Source organism: Gymnoscopelus braueri (genome assembly GCF_963280865.1).
Source record: "Gymnoscopelus braueri genome assembly, chromosome: 12".
Lineage (NCBI taxonomy): Eukaryota > Metazoa > Chordata > Actinopteri > Myctophiformes > Myctophidae > Gymnoscopelus > Gymnoscopelus braueri.
Genome location: NC_137614.1, coordinates 38,139,496 through 38,151,330, shown reverse-complemented (window position 1 = coordinate 38,151,330; position 11,835 = coordinate 38,139,496). Strand labels below are relative to the sequence as shown.

The window sequence follows — 11,835 nt, the reverse complement described above, 5'->3', positions numbered from 1 at the left end:
TCAATCCAAAGTCTTTGGAGTAAAGGAGTGTAAAACCCTACTCACTTTCAAAAGTGCCCTAAAAAATCTAAACATTTTCAAAATAGACGATCTACAAGCTCACAACGCGTCTTATTGCGACACGTTGTGAGGTTGTAGATCGGCTATTTTCACTACTTCTGTGCGACACTCTTGTTTTGATGAAGTAGGCCATTAATTTACGAAAAATATATAAGAAGTTGAAATATGGAGATACAAGGCTTCTGCCTGACAGCAATGATTTACAAGTCCTTAGATGTATCGGTAGGCAGAGATCTCTGCCTACAAACTGCTATGGAACCAAAAGATTATTGATAGTACAAATCTTAAAAGTATCATTCTACCAATATGAGTAATTAATGAATACAATACTGTCATGTTGATAATATGTGAATGATTTTGGAGTAGACTGTTCTTTCTCACATTTCGGACAAATCTTTATCAGAAAATGTATTTTAGATGAGGATGTAATACACATTTAGTTCTGAGTTATGAGAAAGACTGGCTAGTTCATTGGGGTTAACATACTTTCAAGTATGAGTGTATATTGTTTTTATCAGAAAATGTATTTTAGATGAGGATATAATACACATTTAGTTCTGAGTTATGAGAAAGACTGGCTAGTTCAAAGGGGTTAACATACTTTCAAGTATGAGTGTATATTGTTCTTACGTTTCAAGTAATTCAGGGTCCAGAAGTCTTTGCAGAGACACTACCAGGCCCTAAGTGAGGGACCCTGAAATTACATTTTGAGGAATCACAATGGCACTCCCTGCTAAAAGCTGTCTATAATAATAATAATAATAAGTGTAATAATAATAATAATAATAATAATAATAATAAGGGTAATAATAATAATAATAATAATAATAATAATAATAATAATAAATTAGCAATTTGGGTGAACTATCCCTTAATCTTTCAGATTTAGGAAGATATAAGATACAACTCATTCTTGACACAAGCACACAGCATTTCATTTGTGTCATTCTAAATATTAATTTAAAAATGTCTAAATACAACAATACATTTTTATTTTATTTATTCTTACATTCTGGGGGGTCAGCTCATAGGCTACAGTTTAAACTTAAAAAAATGTTCAGCAACTTGCAAGGGGAACGTAATATATGTTTATTTTTGTCTCTATAATTATTGTGTGACTTTGAGTATCCATTTGATAAGAAACATTTAGTTTGTGGTAAAATGTCCATACATCTGACACTCACTGACTACTTTCTAATGTTATGTGCAACAGCATCAACGCATGCAGCAATGGTGGGGAAAATATCCACCACACTATCAAACGATCAAATAGACCTACTTTTACGATGATAGTGTATTAATAGCATTAATACTGTAGCTCTTTTGTAGGCCTATGCAGTTTTTGTCACTAAAAACATCACTATATCAAAAATCTATTTGAGGTTGTTTGCTTATTCATAACCTTTTATATATACATTGGAGAAAAGTCATGCTTAATTGATATTATTACACAGGTTGGTTTTGTATGCTTAATTCTGATTGCGCAATGGTGGCTAAATTAGTGTTGCTAATGCACTTACATCATTTTAAAATCAGTTAAATCATTTTTGTTGACATGTACTAGTAATATTGTCATGTAGAAGACATCCTCTATCATACAGATTAGTTAGAATAACTTATTGTCATTACAATAAGTTCTGGATTGCAGCATTAACATAAAACAAATAGGCTTAGTGCTAAGAATCGACACAAATATCCCATTGATGGGCAATATTATGCATTTATAAGATCATACCTTGGAAAGTCCCAGCCTGAAAAACGCTCGAGTATGAATGTGCTAATATTTTCAGACCACATCCTGTATATAAAGAGCTATACCACGTGGTGATCAGACAAGCTCATTGGCCATAAAGTCTGAAGCAGTTTATTTTTTTTGTATCTATTCTAACCTGGAAAAAACATTTATTCATTTATTCTATCTATTTTACAGTATTCCATATTTTAAGTAACTCCATATTCCACTTTAGATATTGCTAGTGTTTCACAGCACTTATTGTTTATCCTTTATTGTTCCCTTTGAGAATTCAGTAGTCATAGCAGCATCGCAGTAAAGATGAGTAAATACATACACATTTTTAACTGACAGCCTATTTTAATTCACAAAACAAAACTTTAATTCATTCATTCATTAATGTAATACTGTTAAAAGGTAGGGTAAGTGATTTACTTTGGTTAAAATAAGTGTTAATTGCTCTATATTCTGATAGAACTCATTGCTATAGAGTTTGTTCAGTGAAAGGAGTCTCCCATGTCTCTCCAGCTCTTTATTAAACAGAAAATGCATTTTCAGCGCTCTCGCCTGATTGGCTTAAATGTTGCCACCAATGTTGCTACTTTAACCTTAAAAAAATAAAATAATATATATATATATATATATATATATATATATATATATATATATATATATATATATATATATATATATATATATATATATATATATATATATATATATATATATATCCCCTCATCCTTTAGTTCCCTCAGCCCTATGTTCCCTCTTCCCAAATTAGACCCTATGTTCCCTCAGCTTTATGTTCCCTCAGCCCTATGTTCCTTCAGGATCACATATAGCCCTTTGATTGATTGATTTATTGATTGATTGATTGATTGATTGATTGATTGATTGATTGATTGATATCTTTATTGATCATGAAATAAAACATACATCTGACCCACCGTAATCAAAAGGATGACGCAAAAAAGCTTACATCTTGTTTCCATTGCGGTCCCTTCCATTGTGTGTTGGTGAGGTCACCTGTTGGGGTCCTCTGAAAGGGGGTGCAATGGTGCGCCTCACCAGTCCGGATATTACGTTCTTGATTGTGATCCACAATTCACCGTACGCATTAGACAATTTTAATATAGTATAGTCCGATTTGATTTAATTTCGTCGGCTATCCCTTGGCCTTATGACAAGGGATAGCCTAAAAATGGAGGGACAGCGAGTGCATTTTCCGGCAGCGGAAGCTGCCGCGGAGCTGCCGGCGGCGCAGTAGTCACTTTGAGTGGCAGTTGGGGCAAACGCAGTCAGTGGGGCAAACGCAGTCCCCACCAATATTATTTACGATTCTGTGCCTATCGGTACATAACTCGGACGGCGCTTAGTCGACTAGCAGACCATCGGCCGGTCGTCGCGGGCACTCACGCCTGGAGGCGCTCGGGCGCGACTCCTTGGCCTCAAGGTCTGCTGAGTCGGCGCGCCTCCGTCATGGTCCAAAACTATACTTTATCGGCAAAAAAAAGAAGAAAGAAGTCCCCGCCCGTGCCCGCTCCGCCGGCAGCTGCCGCTGCTCCGCCGGCAGCTGCCGCTCCACTGCCGGCAGCCCGCCGGCAGTCACTGCCGGCAGCTGCCGCTCCTCCACCGGCAGTTCCGCGGCAGTTCCGCGGCAGCTTCCGCTGCCGTAAAATGCACTCGCTCCTTCTGTAAAAATGTGTAGAATAAATAAAAAGTGTCAACATTTTTGTCGACTAAAATTTGCGTTAGAGCCTGCAAAACATTTATTGGCAAGGCGCCAGACAGGTGGCTTGTGTAAACAAACCGACGTGTGATTCCAAATGCAAAAAAATTAAGATAGATAGAAGATAGATAGTTGGGGGAATTATGGGAAAAAAAAATTCGCGGTGGATACAGGCATGACATTTGGCACACATGTAAACTGTAAGCATAGCAATATCATTTGGTGCAAATGTGTGTGCATGTCTGTGTGCAGGGGACACAGAGAAACTGTCAGAACCTTCCCTAAAACATCCAGGACACTCCATACGTCCCAGACTGTACCAAACTGTGGAACAAACTCCCCTTTGCAGTTTAGAACTACAGACTCACTCCCAATTTTCCGCCGTAAAAGACACCTCATAGCCTGTAGCACTTGACCTACAGTAGCCTTGACGACCATGAAGTCTTATGCAAAGGTTAAAATGTAATTTCCTATAGTTTGTATAGTTTCAATGTACATGTTGAAACTGTACAATGTTTGATATTGCACTGTTTAGACTGATGCTAGCTTCTTGGTTGACCTATGATCCTATGAGACTCTACACTGTCTCTATGCATTTGATGTACGTGTTTACCTTGTGTATTGTAAATCACTCTGGATGTAGAGCATCTGCAAAATGTCTAAATTGTAAATTGTAGGTCTGTTTTGCAAACCATACAATATGGTACTGGCTGCACAGGCTTATGAAACATTTTTTTTCACATGAGAAAACTGAAGACAAAAAATAAAAAAAGAGAAGTATGACTAAGTTACAGAAGTGGTAGATTTTATCACCAACTTCATGTCATGGGTGGACTGGAAACAAAAGTCAGCCTGGGAATATTAATTACAACGACCCTCATATTTGTGATTAAATAAATAATAATAATGATAAGTAGTGAAAGCTCATCTGTCAAACAAATAAATACAATAAAATAAATACAAATTAAAGGGCCCCAGCATGATAATCTATAGGGCAAGACCCCTACGGTCTTTTTTACAAACCAGTATTGTACTGCACATGCCTTATGAATCTCATATTTTGACACTACTTGCCTTTTTCTCACGTTATGGGAGGAAACTGATTACAAAAAGATAAAATAAGAGAGAAGTGAGCAGTTACAGAAATGGTCAATTTCATCATCAACTTAATGTTGAAATGTGTGGACCAGTAGATCATATCTCACACATAGATTTACAGTAAATGGTGCTAAAAAGCAGTAGAAGTGGTTCTCTGGCTGCGTGCGTGCTGGGCAGATTGAGCTCGTTTCTCTGCCTTTGTGTCTGTCTTGATTAAACAACAGACCCAGGGTCCAAATATGTTTGACAAGTTATCTGCAAAGGAAATTATGTCTTAAAGGGACACTTTGCTGATTTTAAAACCGAATCCCATCGTTTACCTTATTGAGGAGATCATATAATATATTGTGTCCAGGGGTGGAAAGTAAATACATTTACTCAACTACTTGAGTACTTGATACTTTCTACTTCACTACATAAGAGGCACAGATATTGAGAGAGAGAGAGAGAGAGAGAGTGAGTTATGATCCTTAGTCTCGGGGTATAAGGCCGTAACATAATAACTAAAAGGACACATCATTTAAAACTGAACATGATATTTATTACAAACTAATAGAAAATAATTACAATGACAAAATGTACGAACTAAGAATCTAAATAACAAACCTAAACTATCGACAAAACACACACACAGGCTCAAACTTAACTAATAGCAACACATCAGAATCAGAGTTACTCAATCAGAGTTGGTCACAACACGGTGGGTGGCTACAAAGTCTTCTAAACCTTTTTCCTCTAGGAATGCACTTGAATCATCTAAATGATCTTTCTGCCTGAATTGGTCATTAACAATACTGTGTGAATTATCAATAGCCCAAAATGAAGCAGAGGAGCACACATATAAAAGAGAGGTTAGTTGACCGGAGTCTAATAATTAATATTTCCCTCCACACCAAATCTCATTGGTGAAAACAGGCCAGATCTACAAGCTCACGTTGCGATGCCACCAACTCCTTTCCACAAGACCCACAATGTGTTTTTCAGGTCCGTATGACCTGATAAGGGGACAAGGTGTGCAGGAGTCACTGTACTGTACTATACAATGGAAAGAGGCAGGACTGAAGTAAACAGAGGGGGAAAGTGGGGCGCAGATCAGGAGAACGTATTGTAGGCACGAACCACAAGACTCCACTTCCTGTCAGCGACGCTGACTGATGCTGCCGGGAACACGAGGAGAGGCGGAGAGCAGGTGGACAGCGGGGAGTGCTGCATAAGTTAGCATACGTTTGTAGTGTAAAAAAATGTGGGGCGAGAAGTTCCGTTGGGCGTGCAGGTCTTGATGAGAATGTTCAGTGGTGTGACAGTCAGACAGTTTATACTGTATTGTGTCTATGTGCGTGCAAGTGTGTGTGCATGAGTGTGAGTGAGTATGTGTGTGTCAGTGAGTGCATGAGTGAGTGGATGTGCGTGCCTGCCTGCCTGCATGCCTGCCTGCGTCTATGCATGTGTCCGTGTGTGCTCACAGTAATGCATGCAGAGTAAAGCCGTGGCATCCTCTGTACATTTGGATGTGTTGAAAGTAAAGATTGCATCGCGCTCCCTCCTGGGGAGGTGTTTCATGCTCTGCCATCAGTCCACTACACCGTAGTAAACCTAACAGCCCACATACAGTACACACCACCAAACACCTGCCGTTTGATCTATGAGCTCTCTCAAAGAATACAAGTCGGTCTCATTAATTTAGCTTCAGTTTTTCAGCATGAGAAAAACTGTAGCCTGATTTAAAGTATAGGCTATTTACAAAAGTAGCCGATCTGCAGGCTCACAACACAGCGCTTTGTGAGCCTGTAGATTGCCTATTTTCAGAGAGCGACACTGGCGCGCAACTAAGTATAACTCAGGCCTAAGTCAAATGTGTTGTTGTTTTGCCGAGCACCAATAATATGACTTTCCAGTTTTTTTCCGCTGGGAGTATCATCCCTTTCCCATGCCAGCCGTGGACCCTGCTGTGGGTGATGTCACAGCCAACCGGTTCCACTGACAGAACTCTGATCCATAAGAGTGTGGCGCATCCCACCACCACCCCCATCCCTACACCTGCCTGCCCCCGCCTTCCATTCCGCTCCAGGAATATGCCAAGAAGAGTTTTCAGCCTGAGTGCATGTGGATGATGTGGCCAGCCCAGCCATCAGTGTCAGCAGAGTGGTGTACCTGAAGCGTCTGACAGGCCTGGGAGAATGATGGCAGATAGGAAGACGAATGGAATAAACCAGCCTGTCAGCCGAGCCAGTCGGTCCGTGGTTATGAACTGCACAGTTACTTTCACCATTCTCTCCTTTCTCTCCCCTCCCCCAAGTCTGTTTGGCTTGTGCCGGTTCTTCCTCTCAGTTAGTTTGTGCCAGAAGCAGTTTATAGACGGGTTTCTGCGCAGGGACGTGCTGGCCACTGGGAAATTTGGGAAAATTCCAGAAAGGCATTTTCCCATTCCAGGCAGACCAGGCCGGCCGTTATTAAAAAAACGGCCGAAATTAAGAACCGTCCGGCCGGCCGTTTAAAAAAAATCCGGGCCTCTCTATCTGAGATTCCCAGGCTGAATTAGGGGCCCAGCACGTCCCTGTACACAGGTTACAGGTTAAACTGCATGCTACACAGGTTACATGTTAAACTGCATGCTACACAGGTCACAGGTTAAACTGCATGCTACACAGGTTACATATTAAACTGCCTGCTACACAGGTTACATGTTAAACTGTATGCTACACAGGTTACATGTTAAACTGTATGCTACACAGGTTACATGTTAAACTGTATGCTACACAGGTTACATGTTAAACTGCATGCTACACAGGTTACATGTTAAACTGCATGCTACACAGGTTACATGTTAAACTGTATGCTACACAGGTTACATGTTAAACTGCATGCTACACAGGTTACATGTTAAACTGCATGCTACACAGGTTACATGTTAAACTGTATGCTACACAGGTTACATGTTAAACTGCATGCTACACAGGTTACATGTTAAACTGTATGCTACACAGGTTACATGTTAAACTGCATGCTACACAGGTTACAGGTTAACAACTTTGATCATGGAGAGGGCCACTATTCTCACTCCAGACGGCCACATTGCATATACTGTCAGGCCTTCTGTGTCACACAAAAGTAGCAAAAATAGCAGATCTACAAGCTCAAAACGTGTCGCAGTGCGACACGTTTTGAGCTTGTAGATCTGCTATTTCTGAATTGGAATTCAGATTTTTTTGTGCTATTTTTTAATTGGAATCCTGAAAAGTAACATTTTTATTTAATTTCAAATGCATGTAGTTATACTTATGTTAACTTTATGAACTTAAATACAAATACATTGGACATAAAAAAAGATAATAGAATTGTAATACTAGTCATTAAGCTACTAATAGACTAAAGCTACTAAAAGTAATTAAAGCGGGTCATAAATTGTAACAGCTGAAATCAATAATATATCAGTATTCCGATATTAACCTGCGGGCCACATTAAGTGAAGGTGAGGGCCGCATGTGGCCCCCGGCCGCCAGTTGCCCATGTATGGAGTCACGTTGCCAAAGACATTAGTGCTGAATTGTCAGATGTCATGAAAGCTGTGAAGAACACCCTGCTCTACTTCACCATTTTGAGGTTCACACGGAACAGTGTTCTCACGCATGTTGAAGTACTATGTGTCTAGTCAGGAGTTTTTACTTCTCCAAAACTGCACAGAGCTGGCTGACCATTTCAATGACGATGTCTGGGTTGTGAGCTGAACAGAATTTTAAAGTTCTATGCAAGGCCAGAATGCACACGCCATTCAGTTTCTGTATGACAGAATGGAAAGCATTCTAAAAAATAAGAATACACAGTATGGGGTCCTTCTTCATCTCTCTATCAGCTAGGGGGTCCTTGACTTGAAAAACGTTGAAGACCCATCTACATAAAAGCGGAAATACGTCATCCAGGTGCACAAACCTACCCAACTATACCCCCAACCCTGTGAGACCGTGTTGGTGTGAAGGACAGTAGCAATTTAGGCAACATAAGTTAAACCAGTCTAGCAAAAGTGTACATACTTCATATAATTACAAATATGAACGATAATGATTCATAGATAAGCCCTAATAGAAAGCCTGTCAACAGAACCTACTGTAGCAAGTTCACACTTTTGAGTGTTACTTGCATAGTCTAAATGTAAACCACACTTAACACCCACATATGTCTGAGAAACGTTTACATTTCCTTCTTCTGCTGCGTGTTTTTAAAAGTGTTGCATAGCGAGTGCTGACAACTTAATTTGCTATTTTCGTGCCTTTTATACTTGGAGACTGCCATGCTCAACTAAAACGTTTTCAAACAAAGCGACCTAACCTACATTGTATTGAATGAGAGCAGGGTGGAGAGCAACTGTGGTTCAGCAAGACCGATATTTAAGTAAGAAAAGGGCAATTGCTCCTGTGAAAGCAAACAGGCAGGTGCTCAAGCTCTGGTTGGATCCTATGTGTGCACAGGTTACAGGTTAAACTGCATGCTACACAGGTTACAGGTTAAACTGCATGCTACACAGGTTACAGGTTAAACTGCATGCTACACAGGTTACAGGTTAAACTGCATGCTACACAGGTTACAGGTTAAACTGTATGCTACACAGGTTACATGTTAAACTGCATGCTACACAGGTTACAGGTTAAACTGTATGCTACACAGGTTACAGGTTAAACTGTATGCTACACAGGTTACAGGTTAAACTGCATGCTACACAGGTCACGTTAAACTGTATGCTACACAGGTTACAGGTTAAACTGCACGCTACACAGGTTACATGTTAAACTGCATGCTACACAGGTCACGTTAAACAACAGGTTACAGGTTAAACTGTATGCTACACAGGTTACAGGTTAAACTGTATGCTACACAGGTTACAGGTTAAACTGCATACTACACAGGTCACGTTAAACAACAGGTTACAGGTTAAACTGTATGCTACACAGGTTACAGGTTAAACTGCATGCTACACAGGTTACATGTTAAACTGCATGCTACACAGGTCACGTTAAACAACAGGTTACATGTTAAACTGCCTGCTACACAGGTTACAGGTTAAACTGCATGCTACACAGGTTACATGTTAAACTGTATGCTACACAGGTTACAGGTTAAACTGCATGCTACACAGGTTACATGTTAAACTGTATGCTACACAGGTTACAGGTTAAACTGCATGCTACACAGGTTACATGTTAAACTGTATGCTACACAGGTTACAGGTTAAACTGTATGCTACACAGGTTACAGGTTAAACTGCATGCTACACAGGTTACATGTTAAACTGTACGCTACACAGGTTACAGGTTAAACTGCATGCTACACAGGTTACATGTTAAACTGCATGCTACACAGGTTACATGTTAAACTGTACGCTACACAGGTTACAGGTTAAACTGCATGCTACACAGGTTACATGTTAAACTGCATGCTACACAGGTTACATGTTAAACTGCATGCTACACAGGTTACATGTTAAACTGCATGCTACACAGGTTACATGTTAAACTGTACACTACACAGGTTACAGGTTAAACTGCATGCTACACAGGTTACATGTTAAACTGCATGCTACACAGGTTACAGGTTAAACTGCATGCTACACAGGTTACGTTAAACAACAGGTTACATGTTAAACTGTATGCTACACAGGTTACAGGTTAAACTGCATGCTACACAGGTTACATGTTAAACTGCAAAAAATCCGGGCCTCTCTATCTGAGATTCCCAGGCTGAATTAGGGGCCCAGCACGTCCCTGTTTCTGCGCCAGTTGGGGGCAGAACGCAGCGCTCTTTATAGCAGGGGTCTTCAACGTTTTTTCAGGCCAAGGACCCCCTAGCTGAGAGAAAGAGATGGGACAGGGACCCCCACTAGGCCACTTTATTGCATAACATTGTGTTAGAGATTCAACTTTTTCATATATTTCATAGACTTGTATGACAACACTATCATTGTGTAGTGTTGTATTGGATTGGATTCATATTATTGTTTATTTTCTGACAGTTAACCACTTAACCCCCCCCCCCCCTCCGAATAGGGATGCTAGGGTTCAAGTAGTTAATGTAAAAAAAGAATTCTATCACACAAAGATTTGACGGACCTCCTGCAGTAACTCCTAGGGGTCCCGGACCCCGTGTTGAAGGCCCCTGCTTTATAGCATAATCTGGAACACAGAGTATTTCCAGTTTGAGACAGACTAGGACTTGAGGTCACATGAGCACGCGGTTCAGTCAAATCGGTTTTGCCCCCTGTATGCACACACTTCCAGTAAGGTTTGTAAACAAGAAACCTGTCTATACTCTTTATTATTTTTTGCGCAGGCGAAGTTCTATGTTTTGGTAATATTTTCAACATATTGATAACTGCAAGATATTTGCTTACCTTTTCTGGTTCATGGATGTTTGGGGGAGGAAAACAGATGGGGAAGCTACACCCCCACCACCACCACATGTTCTGAAATGTTGTATCCTTGTTGGATATACTGTACATACAGTAGTGCCTAAGCATACAGTGAACAAGAGCTATATAACTATATTATTTGTATTTGTTTGATTCTGTCTAGAATAAGAGTGCCATATTTCAGTCACCCGTGGGTCTGTCTGAGCCCTTGAGTGCAACAGTTCGACGGTAAATGTGTTTTAAAGGGGATACACAGTTAAAACACCATAGCCATAATAGCTGCAGTCATAATGGACTGCATTTAGAGAGCACTTTAACAGTCTTATGCTTTACATTGCGGGCCTCGTGATCACGCATTCACACTTTCAATTACACTCCCAACGGCAGGGGAAGTCATGCAAGGTGACAACCCACTTGTTGGGAGCAGTCCTCGCACAAGGACACTAAGCCATACGATGCCAAGAGAAACTGTGGGATCAAACCAGGAACATCTAAACCACCGTCTCCCTCTCAGCTTTCCCTCTGCTTGTCTCTCCTACACGGTCTCCCTCCTACAGTGTCTCCCTCTCAGCTGTCCTACTGTCTGTCTCTCCTACACTGTCTGTCTCTCAGCTGTCCTACTGTCTGTCTCTCCTACACTGTCTGTCTCTCCTACACAATCTCTCTCTCAGCTGTACTACACGGTCTGTCTCTCCTGCACTGTATTCTTCATGTTCTTTGGCGTGAGTGTGTGTGTGTGTGTGTGTGTGTGTGTGTGTGTGTGTGTGTGTGTGTGTGTGTGTGTGTGTGTGTTAGTGTACAGTATATGTCGAGTTACAT

At 40.6% G+C, this 11,835-nt stretch overlaps 1 protein-coding gene across 1 annotated transcript in view; it reads right to left on the bottom strand.

Annotated features, from left to right (window-relative positions):
- Window positions 1-11,835, bottom strand: part of LOC308096864 (solute carrier family 41 member 3-like) — a 511,014-nt gene that overhangs the window by 244,991 nt on the left and 254,188 nt on the right. The window lies entirely within an intron of this gene.